This window comes from Cyprinodon tularosa, unplaced genomic scaffold (genome assembly GCF_016077235.1).
Source record: "Cyprinodon tularosa strain WSP-4 unplaced genomic scaffold, ASM1607723v1 ctg604, whole genome shotgun sequence".
Lineage (NCBI taxonomy): Eukaryota > Metazoa > Chordata > Actinopteri > Cyprinodontiformes > Cyprinodontidae > Cyprinodon > Cyprinodon tularosa.
In genome coordinates, this window is record NW_024039346.1 from 83,850 (window position 1) to 104,608 (window position 20,759).

The 20,759-nt window shown below is 38.1% G+C and overlaps 1 long non-coding RNA gene across 1 annotated transcript in view; it reads left to right on the plus strand.

Moving 5' to 3' along the window:
• LOC119797945 overlaps positions 1-20,759 on the plus strand; it is an 83,910-nt gene that overhangs the window by 17,581 nt on the left and 45,570 nt on the right. The gene's annotated exons all lie outside the window — the stretch shown is intronic.

Sequence of the window (20,759 nt, forward strand, 5' to 3'; positions counted from 1 at the left end):
CATGTTAAATTAACCAGGATGCTGTCTGGTCTGTATGGAATACAATACACTCCATGGCAACTAAATGTTTTAGGGGATCCTTTCTCCAGGTGGGCGCCAGACAAAAGTACATTACCTTCTGTCCAAAACAATTTCCCCCTCTAATGTCAATGTAAATGCCTATAGAAATCCTGCCCCCTGTTTAGGGGTGCAAATATTTGACTGTATGGTCTGGTTGAACTGTAAAGTGCCTTGAGATGACATGTGTTTTGAATTGGTGCTATATGTATAATATGAATTGAATTGAACTGAATATGTCCAATATTAGAAAAAAAAGTTTTTAGGCCGCTGGGCATGTGCTTCAGTTAAGACCTACACCTGCTGCTCCCTCAATAAACACTTAATAATCACATGAGTTACATCTGCACAGAAAAAATTTAAGTCTTTTTCTGAATTTGAATTTTATTCTTTGATGCAAAGCTGAGGTTGTATTTGGACTTTAGGGGTGAAGAAAAAAAGTTATAGAATACAAATGTTCTCCCAACCTAATTCTGCTGTGAGAAAATAACTGAAAATGTTTGTTCCTTAAATGTGTCCCTTTAATCCTGCAGTGAGAGCTGGCAGTGAGGTAAACATCAAGGATTAAGTAATGGTAATCTTTCTCAATTTGATTTAGATCCAGACTCTAACAAGGTCATTCCAATGCGTAAATATGTTTTGATCTAAACCATTTCATTGCAGGCCTGTTTGCATGTTAATGGTATTGTGGAATATGTTCTTTTTCGGGGTGGATCATCTCAGTAAGTGGTCTTCCTAGTTGTCAATCATTCTGGTGATATCTTTTGTAAGACTATGTGCTCGCCCCCATTTTCACTTACAGTACCAGTGGTGAGTCTGACATAGTGGAAAAATTGCAAAAATTTTTTTAGAAAGTAAGCTTGTATGAGCGATGCAAACTGCAACTTTTAGACAGAGGAGAAATAGCCTCATGCATGCTCTCGCATGCGTTAAATATGCGCTCCCTCTCAGAAGCGGGTAAAGGTTTTTTTTTTGTTTGTTTTTTTTTCGTTTTTTTTTTGGTTTTTTGTTGAGAGGACGGGTCTTTTCAAAAATTTGCAAAAATCCTCTACTACCCCTTTAATGGTCACTGCCATTGTTCGAGGTGATCCTGAGTTTGCTTTAGTTACCAGTATTTCAGAGTCTTTCAAATAATCTCCAAGATATGATGAATCAACCATTATATTTTGCAGTTGAAATAGTTTGGATAGATTAATTACAACAATAGTTACATTTCCTAAGTATTTATCACATATATGACATTTTAACATCAGATAAAATAAAACAGGCTGTACAGTGGTACAGTGTACAGCACTGTTGCCCAGAAACAAGAAAGTCCTGTGTTCGATTTCTGGCCTATGTTTTTTATGCATGGAGTTTACATGTTCTCCCCATGCACCGGGTAATTCGGGTTCTTCCAACTGCCCAAAAAAACATGACCATCGAGTTAATCTGCGTTTCTAGACTGTCCCTATGGTAGGTGAGAGTGTGCGTGGTGGTGGTGGTGGTCTGTGTTGCCCTGTGACAGACTTGCACCCTGTGCAGTGTTTTCCCCCGTCTTTTGCTCATACGCTGCTGTAGATAGCTAACAGCCATAAAAATCTATAAAAAAGTATAAATTTTCATTATAATTATAAAACGGGACTTCTCAAAAATATTCTTTTCAGTTGCAAATGACAAAGCTTTGGCATTAAATAATCAAGCTAATAGCTTAGCACATGCAGAAGGCTGATCTGTAGCTAAGTTACAGCTTATTAACTTTATGAAACATCTTTTGTCACAAGGTTCAAGACTTTGGTAAAAGAAAGTTACCATCACCCTTCTTTTGCTCCGTCCCCTGATTTTCTATTATATTCCCTTTCGGAAATATACTGTAGCTGGACCTTTCCAATCATCAATATATTGAAAACTATTTTAATAGATGTAATTACTTTAAAGCTGTATCTTCCAGGGATATGAATAGATTTGGGGTGACATGTTTTTTTTATTATTATTATTTTGTTTAAAAAGGTCAGATTAGTCTCATATGACCTGGGCACTTTTTTGCATGTTTAGGTCTTATTAAGTAATGCAGAACTGTAAGAGAAACCCTTTGACCTTCTCTCCTTCCACAAACCAGGAGCAGAGCTGACATAACAGTTGGATTTTTTCTCATTCAATCCTCTGATCTTTATGTAAGTGCTGGTAAAGAGGATGACCCATCTCATCCTGTAGCTGGACCATATTGAGGAGACTGAATTGGGATAACTTTAGAAATATAAAAGGCTATGAGATTTTCTTTTGAGGGTTCCCAAGAGAATGAGAAGTTTTGTTTTTTTTTTCTTCTTGTGTATAAGTAAACTGCAGAACCCGACAGGGCGGTCAAATCAATCTTTGCTATTTATTACACAGAAATGTGACACTCCATCCTAAATGCCCCCATCCCAAGTGATTTAACATCTTGTCTGTGCTGTCTGCTGAGCGCGCCTACCGCTGTGTGTATTTCTGTGTGCCAGCGAGGTGAGGAGCGCTGCGTTTTACGACCATTGTGCCAAACTGTCTTCTTTCTCTGACTCGTCTCTTGTAAACAAAGATGGCTTAATATGCTCTTTGGAGACAGTTTTATGTAAAGCTTTTAGCCCTGGTGTATGTATCATATTTACTGTAAGTACACTTCAAACACAAGGACAGGCTAATGCAACCAGGCTGAGTAAGGATTGTATTTGAGCCCAGGTCAAATCCTGAACACAGAGACTAAATATGATCAGTGTCTCATTCTTTGATGCACATTCAGGTTTTGTCTCTATTAAGTTGTTTAAACTGTGCAGAAGACCAGGACAGCAGTCCCATTTCAGTGGGAATCTGAGTGCTCTTTACTGCGTGACAATGTGATATTGTGTTGCTCATGCTGTCTAAATTGAAAACAGTCTCACCCCACAAAAAGAGGCATGAGACCCTTGATTTGGTAAGGCAATCTCATTGCTCCCCTTTCCCACCACCCTTCCACTTACCCCCCTCCTCTTTGCCTCTGAAGCAGCAGCGCAACCCCCTGAAGCATTTCCTTAATCCTCCAGAAGATCATGCTCTCCCACTAAATATGGTACCTGTGGACAAACAATAGATTTTTCTATAATAATAAGCTGAAGATTTCATTATGACTGACTAATGGGTGGACAGGTCCAGGTCTAAGCAGACACTCAGAGAAGCTTCCTTTTGATCAGCAGCACAGGGTTAATCCATGGTAAGAAATAATGGAGACTTGGAGAGAGAGGAGGGGGAGAAAAGTATTGAGCTGGGCTGAATTTACAGCTGAGAGGGCTCAGTAAAAGGATGATTTTTAGAGCCTCTCGCTGTGTATTGAAGGGAAGACTGTCTGACAAGTCATCAATGAGCCCTTGCGCTATACTAAACTAATGAAAGCTGCATTTGATCTTCTGCGAAGAGGTTCAATACTTCTCCTGCTATTATTTAAGTCCTTGGCTTTACCCAAACCTGTTTTCAGACCCACAAAATCAGTAAATTGCACAGTGAAGTAAACCGTGTTGGTAATTATTGGAAGGGGAGGAAATACCCAAACTGCTTCTAATGTATCCCTGTTGACTGTACCTGATATATGCTTTCTTATTTGTTCTCTGTTTTTCTTTGCACTCAAGATGGTTTGAATAACATTCACATGTTGCATTTCTCACTTCCATTCAAATGCTAGGTATACACAGACAGTTTTTGTTAAGCATTTAGCCTTTATCGTCTTTCTTTCTACTTTGTTTGGCCACCTTGTGTGGTCTGTTGACTTTGGTTCACTTCAGCTCTTGAATATGAACCAGTATATAGCAGTCTAACAGCACTTGAAGCATTTTATGTGTTTTGACCTTGTCTGTGTTCAGCTTTCCCAACTCTTACACCCAGATGCCTGCATCTTATCTCCTGTTCACACATTTAACAAAAACTCTGAAATCTGTTGCCAGCTGTATTATTTTCTCATCGAAGCCAAATCAAAATAAAGGCTGTCTGGAATTTATATTAATGCCCAAATGTTACAGGCCCACCCCAGCTGCACTTGAGAGGTGAAGCTGGATGAAAGATTTGGTCTGAGCTCATGCCAAGGAACAGGGCATGCGTCATCTGCTAACATCAATGATGGGGTTGCACCGCAAGCAAAACAGCCCATCCTTACACTTGAACTGCTGTGATTCAAGGTTATGTTAACTGAAACATGTTGAAGCAATAATATAAACACTGTGATAAACCAGCAGTTTGGTAGATTTCAGTAATAAATCTGGCCAGAGGGGGCATGGCTGAAATTTGTGACAACATCAAGGGGTTGTTACTGTTAAAGTCTCCCATTATGCAGCTGTTCAGCTTCACATTTCATTGCAGAGGCTTTGAAGTTATTGTTTGTTAGGTTTATTCTTTATTCTAAAATATATTACAAAGGCATGCACTTAATAAAGTAATTATCCTCTTGCAAAAAACATCCTGCAGCACAAATTCACACAGTCCTTGAATTTATTTTAAGCAGACCTGTGTTATGTTATAGAAAAATCATCTGAGGAACAAGTCCATTTAAAAATGTTTTGAAAACAAGATTAAGTTTTTGAAGTTTCCTAGTAAAAGACCAGACTCATAACTATTGAAATGCTGAAAAATTAACTCCAATAAATTGCTTGTTTTGCAATACTCTTAATGTCTTTGTCAGAAGTGGCACAGCCGGCTTCATTTTTGGACAATTACATGGTTTACCAACTGTAACAGCTTGATAACTGGAATCATTGTTTAAAAGTAGTTTTTTTTTTTGTGGAGATGTATATGCAGGTGTCTATCTGAAGCACTGTACATCACTTTAATTGAAGACTTAAAATTTCTACTGTTTCCCAACACATGAGCAATAAAGCATACAATATTAAAACTTTTTGATGACAGCCCCCTGTAGTTACACACATATAACATAAAAGTTGCAGACAAGAGGCACTAAAACAGATCATTCTGCAAAATGGTCCATTACATTGTTAAAATCATAACCAAGATGTTTCTGAAGCTTACGTGGTGTGATAGAAATAAGGTGGAGACAAAATGAGACTTTCAGAGAAGAGCCCTAGAAATGATAGAGTAAAAATAGAAAGGGAGACACGGGTGAGACCTTCTTATCCTCACATATATATTGCCTTATTAATCCTGATTACTAAATTTTAATCAGCCTGCTAAGGGTGCCCTGGAATAAACCAACCCTTCCTAATAAATTAAACCTTCTGTTACCAACATTTTTTTAGCATCTTATGTTAGTTTTGTGTGGGGGCAGTGTGGTCTCCCTCTTCTCAAGTTTACTGCTAAATCACACCTGTGCCCCTCAATGGGCTCTGGATTTCATTTCAGTTAAAAATGATTAGATTTAGAACATTACTGTGCCTTACAAAACTAAATAGCCCCTGACATTTTTCCCAATTTTTTTTCACAAACTTTAATTGATTATGTCAATCCAATTAGGTTTAAATATTTATTGATACTTTATATCTCTTTATGTATCGAGAGACATATCTATATATATGTATCTATATAGGTATAGATATGTGTAGCGCCAATTCGCAACACTTCAATTTAATAAAATCATACAATTAGAGTGTTTTTAGAAATTTTTATATTTAAGGAAAGCCAGTTGATTGCCTAAAGTATTTGACTTTACAGGATTTGCTCTTCCTTGATGAGCGTGTAGTAACAGTATATATTTGACTGCATCGTCGTTGACTCTGCAGCAATCCCTCATGGCAAGCATGAATGGAGTGCCAGTGGAGAGAAAAAAAAACTTCCTTTAACAAGGAGGACTCGTCCAAAAGAACCAGAACAAGGATAAGTGCGAGTGGCCTTCTGTTCAGACAGGGTTCCAAAGACTCAGAAGCCAAAACACAAATGAAACACAGCAGTTCTAAATAGGTGCTAAATAGGTGAATTTGTCTAGGAAAGAAAAATTGAGCTCTGAGCCAGTTTTTATGGCAAAAAGGAAGAAAAGAGCCCACATGGTTAGTCATAGTAAAAGCTGAGCCATGGCTTTGTCTATAATGGAAGATTTTGCAGTCAAAAGACCAGCTGTTTCTTCCAGGCTGCTGTCGATGCTGCCAGGCTAGATAAAACTACTATGAAGAGAAAAAGCAGAGTAAACATAAAGTTAGAAATTGAACTGCCAAATACTGCAGAATTAGAGAATAGAAGTAGAAGGGAGCAAAATGATGAAAAGTGGTCACTTTGTACTCCAGCAGCCTAAGCTTATAGCAGCATAACTATAGAGGTAGCTCAGAAGAGCTTGAGTAAGAACACATCATTGTGAATTGTAAAAGAATAACACAACTTTTTTCAGCAATCGCACCAGTATCTCCAGTTTGGCATGTCTAAAACTATTTTTCTCTGTTATTGGCAAAATACCTCTAACATAGTCAAATTGCATTGACAGGTACTGTAAACAACAATACCTAATATTTTGTTTATTCTATACTCAATTGAATTTAAATCTGTTGCTACTTATTGCTGGGTAATTTGAGCACATGAGTATTTGATTTGAAATTTGTCATTGCATCTCTTACTGTGTAATGAGACATGTCATCCTGCTTCAAAACTTCTAGGGTATTTGTGTCGAATCGTCATGTTAGCAACTCTCACTAGCTTACCTGGTCCTGCAAAAGAAAAAAATCCCCAAAGCATGATGCTACTGTACAGAAGCACAGTGGGACTATTTCGATTGGTTTTGCTCTATCCAAGACATTATGCATGTACTGTAAGCAAAAAGGCATCATTTGATCAGAGCAGTTTCATGTGTACCCTTAAGCCCTTCTTCTATCAGATTTGTGGGCGCCCTGCCTTCTTCTCTTTTTAAAGTTCTTAAACCACCTTGTAATTTGTTGTGGATGGCTCTGTCCTTTAAATGATGTGTTTGTTCCATGCACTGGCTCTAGATGATGAAGTGAACATTCTGTGAAAAATAAATCTCTATTATTTTGTCCCTGATTTATGTCAGCTGTGTGTCTTGAACTTTTCCCATTCTGTTTGTTTGCTAATTATTTCTCAGAAACATTGAGGCCTTCACAGAGCAACTGTTTTTATACTTGCATTAAATTATGCACAACTTGCCCCATGTTAACCGAATACTGTAGTTCTGGAGAAATTTACTTTCACAGAATTTTTCAACAGTATCAGTATCCAGCGCCTGCTTATATGAGTTTTTAAAATATCCAGCATGCAATTGTAATGTGACACAATGGGCAAAAGTTCAAACAGTAAAAAATATTGTAGAAGGTGCTGTATATGTTTGGTGTATGATGGTGAATGTGGTAGATAAAAACTTTTTTTTAATTTAAACTCCAGTCTACCTTTTAACTTGAAATGAATTTCCCATATATGAGTGTGTATACATGTAACCATGTTTTTCCTTCCAGGTCAGTGGTGGTCAGTGGCGAAGTGGTTTGAGACCATAGCTGTAATGAAGTCTGTCCCCCTGCGGTCAGGCCCTCTGCCTTCCTTATTTGAGTGGTCCATCCCTGGAAGATGGGATCCTGTGAGGCAGTGATTGTTTCCACAATTAGGTGAGCAGTGTGGAGCGGGAGTGCTCATGGATCCCTCCCACAGTTTCGCTCCCTCAACTCAACCTGGCCTAAAAACAATAGCTAGCTGTCGCCTGTTGGCTGATGTGCCTTTGATCAGCCAAATGAAGGCTGCTGGCATGTCTTATGGAGTGGAGATTGCTTATCGATCTATATCAAAATATTCATGCTAATCCAGGGCAGTGGGAGACTATTTTCAAGCCGGGTTAGCAATCAGAGCAGCCGTCCTGTCTGGAGCAATTCGCTGAGCTGGGAAGACTAATCAGCTCAGGGTCCTCCAGTCAAATGCACTTTGCCGTTTAAATTTGGACCCCTGACATTGATGGAGGAGTCCAGAGAAAGGTGTTGACAAACCAAATTGTTTGTTCCAGCACTATTTTGCTAGAGATCAAGTCCAGAGTAATGTGCAGTGAATTTGTTCATTACTAGCTCAGGTTGGAGAAGAGAGGGCTGAGGTTTACCCCTCACTCCAACAGAGAAAGGCTGCTTTAGACTTTTAGGGGAGAGCTTGATATTGGTTTTGGGGTGTGTGCGTGTTTGGACTGTCGGTGCATTTAGATTAGATGTATGATGTGGACAGTTTGCAGGCAGATTGTTTCTATGTGGCAGGGTTGGACACAGTGCTGAAATCATTTGGGAACTGATTCTTGGAATATGCACAGATTACTATTTATTTTCCCTCTTCCTTTCTATTGTTTCAATAAAAATTGCTGTGCTGCCATGCAGAACCACAATGTATTTTGTTCTCATTTTATATGATTACTCAATAAAGACATTACACAAATGTTAAGGTAATGTAAATTGTACATGCCCTAATAACAAATAAATAATAAAATAAGAAATATGCTCTGTGAATCTGCTCCTTTGAATTGATATTCTTAAGTTGAATTACAACTGCAATTTATCTGGAATGCCTATACTATTTATTTTATCAAAAGACAAAGGTTTGTCAATATATTTCTTTTAAGAATCGCATTATTTGAAACTCCGGATAGAGTAGGTAGGTCTGGACTGTAACATAGCCATTTTTAAGACTTTAATTTAGTAAGCTATTTTATGAATACCTCTAGCTGTTTGTCAAGTGTTCTGTTTTACATTCAGTATGACTAGAAAAGTGCTGTAGAAATTCCCTCCATTTACCAGTTGCGTAGACCAAAAAGCTCAACTTCTGACCAGAGAATCATCTCTCACATATTGTTTTTTAACTCCAACATGGTTTATGCTAAACTGCCAATGTGACTTAAGATGGTTTTCCCTCAACAATGTCTCTCTTGACAGTGGCGCCGGATGCAGGAGTTTTCCCTGAAATCTAAGGGTTGGCGGTTATAGCCAAGGCTTTGGCCTTGGGCGACAGTGGCGTTGGATGTAGGAGTTTGCCCTGAAATCGAAGGATTGACGGTTCAAGCCCTGGCTCCGACTTTCAGTGTCGTTGTGTCCTTGGGCAAGACACTTTACCTGCATTGTCTACTGATGGTGGTCAGAGGGCCTGGTGGCGCCAGTGTATGGCAGCCCCGCTTCTTTCAGTGAGCCCCAGGGCAGCTGTGGCTACAATGTAGCTTGCCGCCATCAGTGTGTGTGCGTGAATGGGTGAATGAATGCAGTGTAAAGTGCTTTAGTCAAGTTTCCTGACTTGAAAAAAGGCGCTATATAAGTACATGCCATTTACCATCTAAGTGTTGTTGTGTCTATTGGCAAGACACTTCACCCACATTGTCTACTGATGGTGGTCAGGGGGCCCGGTGGTGCCAGTGTACAGCAGCCTCCCATCTGTCAGTTAGCCCCAAGGCAGCTATGGCTAAGATATATTTTGCCAAGGTCAGTGCATGATTGTATGAATGGGTGAATGACTGTAGTGTAAAGCACTTTGGTCTCTTGACTTGAAAAAGTGCTATATCTCTAATGGTCATTTTCCATTTTCCTTCATCCTGGTATATGTATTATTAATAGATTGTTTCATCTGAACATCTCTAGCTTTTCTGGAATTAGAGGTGTAATGCTGATTCACATTTCTATTTGCTCAGTGTGTCACTTCAGGTCATATCTCAGTGGGTTTGCCACACCCTTTCAATTTTAAAATGAGTCAGCAGTTCTAGATTAGAAGGTAATATTTTAACAATTTAGTCCACGCTAAAAAAAAAAAACTGGTGGTCTATAATTTCCAATTTGGTGACCTGTGTGGGCAACTGGTTGCAATTCATTTTTATAATGTATTTAAGGGGCTAAAACACATCCATACCTCACTGTGCAGAGATTGATTTATAATAACATTTGAAAACCATCTCTTCCACTTACCAGTTATGCACAATTTTTAGGGGGGGCCTTAACCAAAAATCTCAACCAATTGTGAAGTTTTGTCACAATGTGGAAAACTTGAAAAATGTTTGAATAAAGCTGAAGAAAAATTCAGATAGAATACATTTTGTTACTAACCACAACAAAATTAAAGCTACAATTAGTGTTTTTTTAGGCCTCCATATAGTCTGCCACTAAATTTGTTCACTTGCTGTAGAAGACAGTAATCCTAGCAAGCCTTAAAATTACCATCAATAAAGTTCACTTTGGTGCTGGTGAGCGGTCTTCAAAATGTCACCTTCTGATAGAAGTTCTGGTCATTTCCTCTTGCAAGGTGTAGTTAAAGTGAGTCCGTTAATTACCTGTAAATATGCTGTTTTAACAACTTGTTTGTCTTTGCTGGAAGAAGTCAATATTTTAATGCTTAGCTTACCATATTTTTTGTTGTAGCACTTTTTTATGCTCTAAGACTACACTCTGATGAGATAAGGGAAATTATAGCCTAGTGAAACAGATAGGCATGGCAAAACATTAAACATTGTTAGGTGTCACAGCAACATCATCCAACAAAAGGTCTCTGACATTGGAAGTAAATGAAGCCAACTGGTTATCTTCCTTTTGGTTGGAGTTAGTTTGGTGAAGGCCGTCAAAGGGGGATTTTTTTTTCAAGTCCAAAAAGGGATTGCTTATTTTTATATGGCATGCCCTAGATGATGATCAAAAGGCAGCGAAAGGGCAGTCTGAGGACTGACTTAAACTCAATATTGTATAGTTTTTAACTTCTGTCCAGCTTGGTTATATAAAAAAAACATATATATATATATATATATATATATATATATATATATATATATATATATATATATATATAATATATGCTGACCTCCTGTTTGGTTATGAGCATACCTGCAGGAACCTTGTGGAGGGTTTTGCATAACAAATTAAATTTTTTTATGTTATGCTAATTGCTGTGGCTAAGTGTAGGGTGTCACAGTTGAGTGCTTTAAGCATATGTACCATTTTACCACAATTGAAATACTACAGTTTAAAGGCACACTATGCAACATTTTTCAGTTAATTAATGTGTTCCATAACGTTTTGGATGATTAAATGAGTCATTTCAGGTTGAACAAAGGTATTCTTGGCCGCCCTGGTGGTCTGTGGGGGAAATACCGCACTTGCAAAGGCAGGAGCCCTCGGCCCGCACCCACAGGCTCAGAAGTCTCGCGAGAGTCGGTCTTGCTTTACGGCGAGAACTGCTACACGCCCCCAGTTAAAAGCATGCTCGTTGCTAGCACAGTGGCGATCTTTGTGCAGTTATCATGGCGGAACCAGCGTGAAATCAGCGAAAGCCCATGTCGGAGCAGGCAAGAAAGAGGAAAAGGGCTCCGGACAGAGAGAGGAGTCGTACACGGGTGAACATCGGGCAAGCTTTTTCCGAATGACGAGAGCTAAAATAAAAAGAAGGCTGCAAGGCTGTCGCGGACCTCGCGTTTCTGCTGATGCGATTGTAAGTAGCATTGGAATGGTTTCTCTCTCTCTGTGTGCATGTTCATACTTTCACTGTGTTAGTCATTCGTTGCGTTCGCCTGTCTGCTAAGCTCAAAACAACCGCGCCTGGCTTGACGGAGAAACCAGGAGAACAGCTGTGCATATTTACGACAGTGCACTTTTACTTTCGCCCTCTGGGGGGGGCCTCGCTGGAAAATCAACACCGGTTGCATAGTATACCTTTAACTAAGGGCTGAATTAAGTTCAAAATTTGGTAATTAGAATATACATTTAGGTCTTCCTAATCTACTTTATTTTGGGAGAAAACAATGATGGGCATTTAAATACCATCAAACCATTGCAGAACTTTCTCTGCTTAGGCCTAAATAACCAATGATAACCTTTGAGACTTCAAAGGACTGTATGCATGACCTTCTTGCTCACATCATTTTTTTCTTTCTCCTATTATAAGCCACTCCTCCTGTACAGTGACGCAAGATTTGCTAAATCCGTCCGAGTACTTTAATACTGTCATGCAACAATTGTGCAAAGAAATCTGGTAAGAAAAAGCATTGCCAGAACTAAGAGATTATCCTGCTAGAGGGTTGAAGGGCTAATGTCTTGCCATATGGCCCAGATTGTAATGTGCAGTGTCCTGGTTCAGGGTCAATCATACATCAAGTATTAGTGTCAGGAGGGGATTAATGCTTAATGTTTCCCCACCTCCGACATATAGTGGTGTACTGTAGAGCTCTCTACCTGGCATAATGTATTTCGCATCTGCCAGGTTGTTAAACAGGTGTTGTTGTGAGGGAGTGGGAGAACAATAGAATGCAAATTATGTATGTTAATAGTTAAAAACTGTTAGACACATTTTTGGAAAATGCAAAAAGAATAATCTGCTTTTGCTTTTTCTGCTGTTTGCTTGGAAATGTATGTCTGCTATTGCTGCATAAACTACAGATTAGTCAGAATATTGCTAATGTTGGTTGGTGCAGAGTTCTGCATTTTTACACAGCATTATTTACTCCACACTTACAGCTTGTAGGTGCCAAAGCCAGAGTGGTTTCTCTGTGCATAATAAAGATTTATTTTTCTTAGTTTCTGTGCTGATATTTAGCTTATATTGCTCGTTATCATTCATCCAATAAAATGTGCTCACAGTCAGGAAAAACTGTAATTTGATGCAAAGTGGAGTGGGTGTAAAACAGGCTTACACGATCTTATATTAATTTATTATTGCTCGTGGTTAAATGGAGCTTAGCTTTGTTTTAACACTTATCTAGGTCACTTCATAACAATGTGTGCAAAGCTCTTTCTAGAGATCGTAATTTCCATGGATTTTGCAGCTGCCCTATAAGTGGCCTACCACTGTTTGTCACCTGGCAAAGCATTAAGCCAAGTCCTGGCTAAGGAATTAACCTGAATCACTATATAAGTAATTACCCTCATAATCCCTTTTTGACTGATTAGAATTGATGGGTTGTTTCTCAATTGACATTCATGCCCATCATTATGAATCCTGTGCAAACAAAGTGGCAAACACAAATGTCAAAGAGGAGGAGAAGGAGTGTTGTGGGGGCAAAACATATTGTGTATTGTAACCTTGAAAAATGTGTTGATGGAGATGTGGGTGTGACATGGTTAGCTGAGGTGTTTCTGTGTGTATATTTCTGTGTGTGTATGCATGTGGGGTTCACATATGTCAGACGGCAGGATGTAAGGTGCAGGTGTCGCTAGGCTTTGGTGCTGCTTGTCACCTTGTGAATAAACAGCAGTTGTTCATCAGGAAAGGCGGGACTGATTCATGTGAGACGAGCGGATCATGGCAGATGGATGTACTTTTTCATATGTGTAAATAGTCGCAGCAAGCTATTAACATTCCTCTGTGCAGATGGCAAACTGTAATAAAGTACAGGCGATAAAACAAGGCTGCTCGTCGATGGCTGACGCCCAGCCGATGTTTGTTCATTTTTACATACAGTGCAATATGTTCTCTATAGCACAAGGGCACAATAACTAGTGGGGATATTTAGAAGTGCCTGTTGTTCCCGAATAGTAAACAGTTTTAATGTCACACTAAAAAGCCATTTGATCTGTTTTGATTTTGCATGGCAGAACTTGAAAAACTTATAATTGTATGCCACTCCAAATTCAAAATGGTGAAATACTTTTATAAAGTTTTGTCTCTGTAAATTAGAATATATATTAGGAAACACCAGCTATTTTAGTCGTTTGATTATGTGAAAATGATACATTGAGTCCTTACACACAGTAAAGTATTTCAAGCTTTAATTTCTATTACTTTGTGTTATTTTTGGTGTGAAAATTGAACAGAAAATCCCTTCATTGTCCAACCATGGGGGAATTCTAGTGTGAAAAATGCAAACCATTAGAGTTATGTCTGTGTTGTGTAATGTATAAATGGCCAGTACCTCTTTTGTATGGTGGGTTGTATGAAGGCAGCTCAACATGGAGAAAGTCATCTGCATTTTTGTCTCAGGTGTCTCCAATCCTTACCTTGGTACTTCATTGATTTTCTTTTGGTGGCTCCATGGACATTAAATTATGCATTGGTGCTTTGGACCATGTGGGTAGGTGTGAAATTCTGCTGGAAAATATATCATAATTAATCATTGTTAATTTTAGAAGCACTTGGCTGACAACAGCAGATGTTATTGCTTTATGAAATTATCACTGACCTTAGGACCCTGATTTAAAAAAAGATACTTTGGATTTTTTTCTCCTTAGCAAAGGTAAGATGTAGCGCTAGCTTGTCCTTCCTGCTGCATGAAGGGTGTCGGTGACCATTTACTTGAAACTGACCCCTTTCCCCATGATTGTATAGGCCATAAACTTTTTGTAATAGAATTAATTTTATTAACATTGTTTTTTTTCCAAGAAATATACTATTGGGTTTTCTATCAACAATTAGCATAGATGTTAGAGAAATAAACAAAGGATATAGTAGAGCTATAGCCATTCTGATCATCACCCAAAAAAGATGCCTCTTTGCACTTTTTGGCCATTAAAATATAAGTGCATACAACAATAGTGAAAATATTTCCAGTGCAATATAATAAATTACGAACTAATTTTTCTAAGTGCAACCCGAATCCATGTCCTTTGAATTTAATCCATGTCTTAAGCAGTAGTTGGCTGTTACTGCACAGCGCTGTTGCTGTTCAAGCAAATACTAAGATTTACATTAATCTCACCCTTTTATTTTTTATATTGAGAATTGTTTGTGACTATGTTCTTTTATTCCAAATTTTGTATCCACTGAGCCAATATACATTCTAGTTGATTTGGGCCATAACAGAGGTGCTATGAACTCTTTTTTTCTGCGCCATTTAGGCCTGTTTTAAAAATACATAATTCCTTTATTCTGCCATGAAGTTTGTAGTGTAAAGGGTTAGGGTATTACGTCTATTTAAAGAGTTTTAATTAAAAAATGTAAGTCGATGCACTATGTTAATGGTATAGTTGCATGAGAAGTAGTTCTATGCTTGATCAGGGGAATAAGCTGACGTCAGAGTAGCCATGGTCCACAGCTGGTTCCCCTCCAACAAGATGATTACCTACTTCCTTACTCCAGAGGCCAGTAGGAAGAGGCTGAGAAACCAAGAAAACAAGTAAAAGCAGAACAGCCAAATGTGTAAAAAGTGAGAGAGAGGGAAGGGCAGGGAAATGTTGAAGAAGATAAGCTTGAGTAAGAGGAAAAAGTGGGGGCACAAGGCCCCGACATGCACTACAGGCAGTCTGATGTGTGTCTTTGTAGCAGTGGAGTGGGTCCGCCGAGCTGTAGGACTGGTCGTCTGTCTGCTGCTGGTTGTGGCAGCCAGCTGTCAGGGGGAGCTCAGGGGAAGGGACAGGGGAGACCAGGTGAGAGGAGGGCTAGCGGCAGACAAGGACTGGAGCCAGGGCTCGCTCACTCTAAATGAATGGTGACAAGAGCGCTAGAGCCATTGATCCACTGGTCAAAGCACCCCTAAGGCTGCAACCTAATGTGCTGAAAAAAAGAAACATCAGCCCCAGTTGGGACTCTGGGAGAGACAATCCTCATCGGATGAAACACACCTTACACACAACACAGAGTGGATCAATAGAGAGCTGATGGACATGGTCATTCAATACATTTGCATTCATTATAGACAAAAGGCACGTAAGACATTACAATTTGAAAAATACAAGAACATAATAGAAATACTTTGGGAGGTGTTTTTCAAGTCGAAAAATAGAAATAAAATAGATCAGGCATTTTACTTTTCTACTGATGTATAATAATATAATCTACATAAAGGCAACCTTAGAGATCACTTACAAAACAAATCAAATTTTGAAAACCTATATACGGATAAGTCAGTGGCTGTGTCTGAATTCAATTATGAGAAATGTAGTTTGTTTAGAATTTCAAAGCAGTTATAATAGCATCACACATACAGCCATATCCTTTATCTATCAAAAACCCCTGAAGCCATACCACACCATGTGGACATTTCAATCTCACTGATGAATTCCAGAGCTTTGCCCTGAAACATCTGCATGATGGGGAGCATTAACAACAGTTTGTGTTGGCAGCTGCAATTTTCATGTTTATTTAGAATGTTTGCGGTGACTGTTTATCTGTTATTGACAAATAACTTCAACAAAACACTTAAATTTAACAGACAGAGGATAAACCATGCAACATAACTTTGAACAATCTAAAGTCAACAAACAAACATGGTGTAAAATATCACATAGGATCCAAAATAGGATGTAATTCAGGACACTTTGCAAACACCCTTCGAGCATAACAACTGCATGGTTCCAGGACTGTTGGATGATAGTGAGGCTAATTACCTGAGCTGCTCCACCTGGCTCTTCACTATTCAAATGTTGTGACAAGAAATTAAATTACATTAATATAAATTATTCCATACAATTAGTTCTCAGGGCGAGCAATTGAAAATTATACAGATGCTCCCTTATGATTTAGAATATTTCCAGGTGATTTGGGTTCTGCTGGTGGGACACTTGATTGTTTGGTGTAACCCGAGCCAGGTGGGGAAGAAAAGAAGAAGGCCCTTTCAAGGTGCAGCGCCATCTGATTGATCGGTGATACGAGCTGAGGGAGATGATTGATTGATTGAGGTTGGTTAGGTGACAAACAATGCAGCGCCTAGCCTATCAAGGTGCAGCCCTGTCAGTGGCAATAAGCCTTGATTGCCTTTACTCCTCCTGTAACTCCCCCCTGTCCACCTCACCTGAAGGAAACACAGGCTTATTTTCATTTATCTTTTTGTACTTTGAAAATAACTAAAAGTGATGCAGTCCAAAAAGAAAGGGGAACTTCTCATGAAATTAAAATAACAGATTAAAGTATTAAATAAAAATATAAATAAAACATTATATAAATTAACCATTTCAATGATATTGAGATGAAAAAAATATTTTAATCAACAATGTGTTCAGTCAGGATTTAACAGGTGACCAATGACCTGAGTGGTGTAGCTTATACCTAACTGAGGTGTTTTTAGCCCATAGCTGTTTGTTTTTTGTTTTCTTTTTGTTATGAGTTTTTTGTTGTTGTTGTGTACCTTTTGTTGTTCCACAATGTGAATATTGGCAAAGATAAGTATACAGAAGAAATATTACAGATACGCAGGCTGAATAATTTGAAGAAAAAGAAATGACTTTGTGGTTACTCAAAAAAGAATATTCAGGTAAAAAGGAGAAACACTTAAGTAAAATAAATAAATAAATAAATAAATAAATAAATAAATAAATAAATAAATAAATAAAAGCTAGTTAAAGTCAAATCTGTGCAATAAGCATTATCGAACAACAAAAGACTTCCAGAGCAGCTAACTGCAAACAGTGATAACATCTCTATAGATGTACAAAAACACACACTGAGCGATCAGAAACTGGGCAAATCGCTGTTTGTATATAAACAAAACCATCTCTATTAACAAATACAGAATCTGTGCTACTAATGGTGTAGTTATGCATTCTTTATAAAGCCCGTTTGTAGAAGTGGAGATTTTTAAGTCTCACAGTAGTAGTTTTTTTCTGTTTTATTCTGATAGATACCACCTTATACATAGCATCATGTGTCATCATAAATCCGCATATATCCCACCTGACACAGCAATTACAGCAGGGGTCAATGACTATGTAGTAACAAATGGTTGTGAATGAGTATCGATAGGCCCAGATACCAAAATCTTGATACCAGTCTTGAGTGGAATATGGAAGCAGTAGTCATCTTCCTCTGGCACCTTCTTCTTATCATTTGACTATTTGTGCTGATGTAACATGTACATTTCTCCTCTGTGAGATCAATAAAGTCAGTCAATCAGTCATTCCTGGAAGGTAGACAAACCGTCTTTCTATAATTTTCCAACATAGAAAGGATCAAGAAGATCAGCTTTGGTGAAAGGATCGGTGAAATCGGCAAAACCTGGAGTTCAAACACAAAGTGGACCTGCGTGTGTAGTTGGCAGTGTAGGCCTTTATGCAGCAGAGACTAGCTTTTGTAATCAAAATGGGAGATAGAGAAAATAATGTAGACATTAAGTGCGAAATGAAGTGGGAAGATTCTCTTAAGAAGTTTGAGGGCGGCTTCTATAAGAGCCGATTTAATTTAGCCTTAGGAGGACTACTTTGTGTTCTTTACCTCCAGACACCGGCCAGCTGCTGCTTTCCTCTGCAGACTTATCTGATCATCTGCCTATGTGTTCTGGAAATGTTACAAGACTGAAACAAGTTAGTTTAGTTGAATCAAGGCCTTGGCCTTAACGCCCCCTAGGTTACTTTATTGCGATTCTAACCTTGTTGTATCTGTTTAAGTGCTATTGTCTGATCTTGTATTTTTAGGACTAATACAATCTGTCTGTTTTGCATAAAAATCTGAGAAAAAATCCGACCCATTCTCTCAGAATTTAAATGTTCACAACTAAATCTGTGGATGTAAAGAACTGTTGTCATATGATAACATAGAAATAAAAAATTTTCTACATATTTTTTCCTTCTAATTTATCTTGTAATATATTAAAAAAGGACTGCTTTGCCAAAAAAAGATCTGAACCATTCAGGCATCAGAAAATCCAAATAAATATGTTCTGATTAGTCATTTAAAAATAGCCTGGACTTAAAGAGATTCTAAATATAATATGAAGTTTTTACTTATTTAAAACTTGAAGAGGTTATCAAGCATTTTTAGAGCATATTTCGGAAAAGCATGTGTTCTCTCCACTTACCCTCTCTGTTAGCATTCTTAGAGAATCCCACTTTTCAAAGCCATAAACCTGTAAATGTATGTGTGTGCATGCCTGTGCCTGCTTTGTCTAAGTGTGCAGTTCTGTGAGTAATCTGTCTGTCTGTTTCACTGCAGAAAATATTGTAAGTAGCCAACGGCAACCAGGCCCCTTGCACATATTATTTCCATTACTGTCAATTTTGAAAAATTAGTTTCCAGGATATGAGTGCAAGATTGCAGAGATTAAGAGAAACTTTAAATCCTTCCCAGATCCAGTTAGCATATCGCACAGCATGTCTAAGCTGGTGATTGTTTCCGGGCTTCAATCAGGTGCTGTTCTGCATCGGCTGAGGAGAATTGTGGGTGATGTGGTTTTCCTTCTTTTTCATATTTCCTATAAAAAACAAATGCATTATTCCTACCTCAGTCTATAGATTTATTTGATAAAATTAATCTGAGTGATGATTTTATTAAGACTTTCACAAAAACCTTTGTTTCTCCTTTAACTAATTCAAGATTTCAACCTTGCTTCCTCCGTGTTTGACAGACTGCCCTGAAGCTCTTCCGCTCAATGTGGGCGGCCTGGTAGCTCTGCTTTGCACGTTTGGTTCATGTCCCACACATTTTCCATCTTGTGGGCATCACAAGTATTTTGCTTTAATTGCAAAACGTTGCCTGAATGAGTGGAGCTTATTTGTATGTTTGCTTGCCTCCCTGCCTGAGCTATTGGTAATCCATTCTCGCCCTCTTAGTAGGAAGAAACTTAGGCAGCCACTGTCTGAATTCATTGAGCTGGCAACACAGTTAGAGCATTACCCTGCTGGGTTTGATGCTGGAACAAATTCAGCTGTCTTTCCCTTATTTCTAAACTATGGACCTCTGTAGTTTAAACACATGAAAACCCCATCACATTTAGGACTCGCTGCATGTCTATTCAATATTCTATCTTTATTTGCAGAGATGTTATGGAGTGATATGCACTTCTTATCCTCGGGTAGTAAATACATTGATAATCTCTGAAGAGATCCAGCTCACAAAAGGCAGATTTTACCGATGATCCATCTCCAAACAGTAGGTCTTCAAATCAAAAGCACTAATTGTACATGTCTATAACTTATTATTATTATTATTTTTATATATTGGCTTTTTATTTCCCCCTTAGTGGAAAAAATAAAAAACTTACTAAATTGTACTACATAAAAACCTCACACTTCAAAGCGCTTTGATAACACTGCCCATAATAAACAGCACTATGAGATAAAAAACAGCAAAAACAAAAATAACGTCCTTGTTAAAAGAAGAAAGAACAAGGATGCAGAATGAGTTCAAGGAGCACTGATATAATATTTGTGGCATACACAGATCTGAAACATTTTAATCTTTTAAGTTCAAGTATCTTATCTTTTAAAGATAATAAATGTTTATGAGTCCTTCCAGTTTCTTTAAAAATACACTTAAGGGAATAGGGCCACCATATGGGAGATATGCACACGCACATGCAGCTCTGCAATCCTAACCTTGGTGTCAACATATTTTTTATGTTTTATTTGCACAGAGATGATAGTGGTTGATTTACACAGGTTCATTGCCAAGAGATAAATGCATTAGATGTTCCTTAAAATAATATTCATACACCCTGAACATTTCTAAAGGTGAAGGAAAAGGATTTAAAAAATTAACTTTTCCCGAAACAAGTTCTCTTACAGGATTGTCCTTTCTTTTAGCAATGGCTGCTTTTTTGCCTCTCATCTTAAATAGACAGATTTTTATTGATAACAATGTCCAGATTCTGCTCTGAGATATGGATCACTGCTGGGCTTTCGTGTTCACCGTTGACATCTTAGCTGTTTTCTCTAAACAATGCTCCTCTTTAATAATGACTGATCTTATCAGTTTAAATCTCCAAGCATATTTTGATAGTTTTGCTAAAGTGCCATTTTTTCACATTTTCAGATTATGTATCAAACAATGACCAGTGAGGTGTTACTTCTGTAAAAGTTTAACCTGTATTATTGTTTTTTCCCTTTTTTTAGGAGACGTTTCTGCCTGTTTTTAATACCCTCTTTACTAATGTCCTCTAACAAGTTGCTGAGGCCCAGAACTCAGAAATGTTGAAGCTATAATAAGTGTAA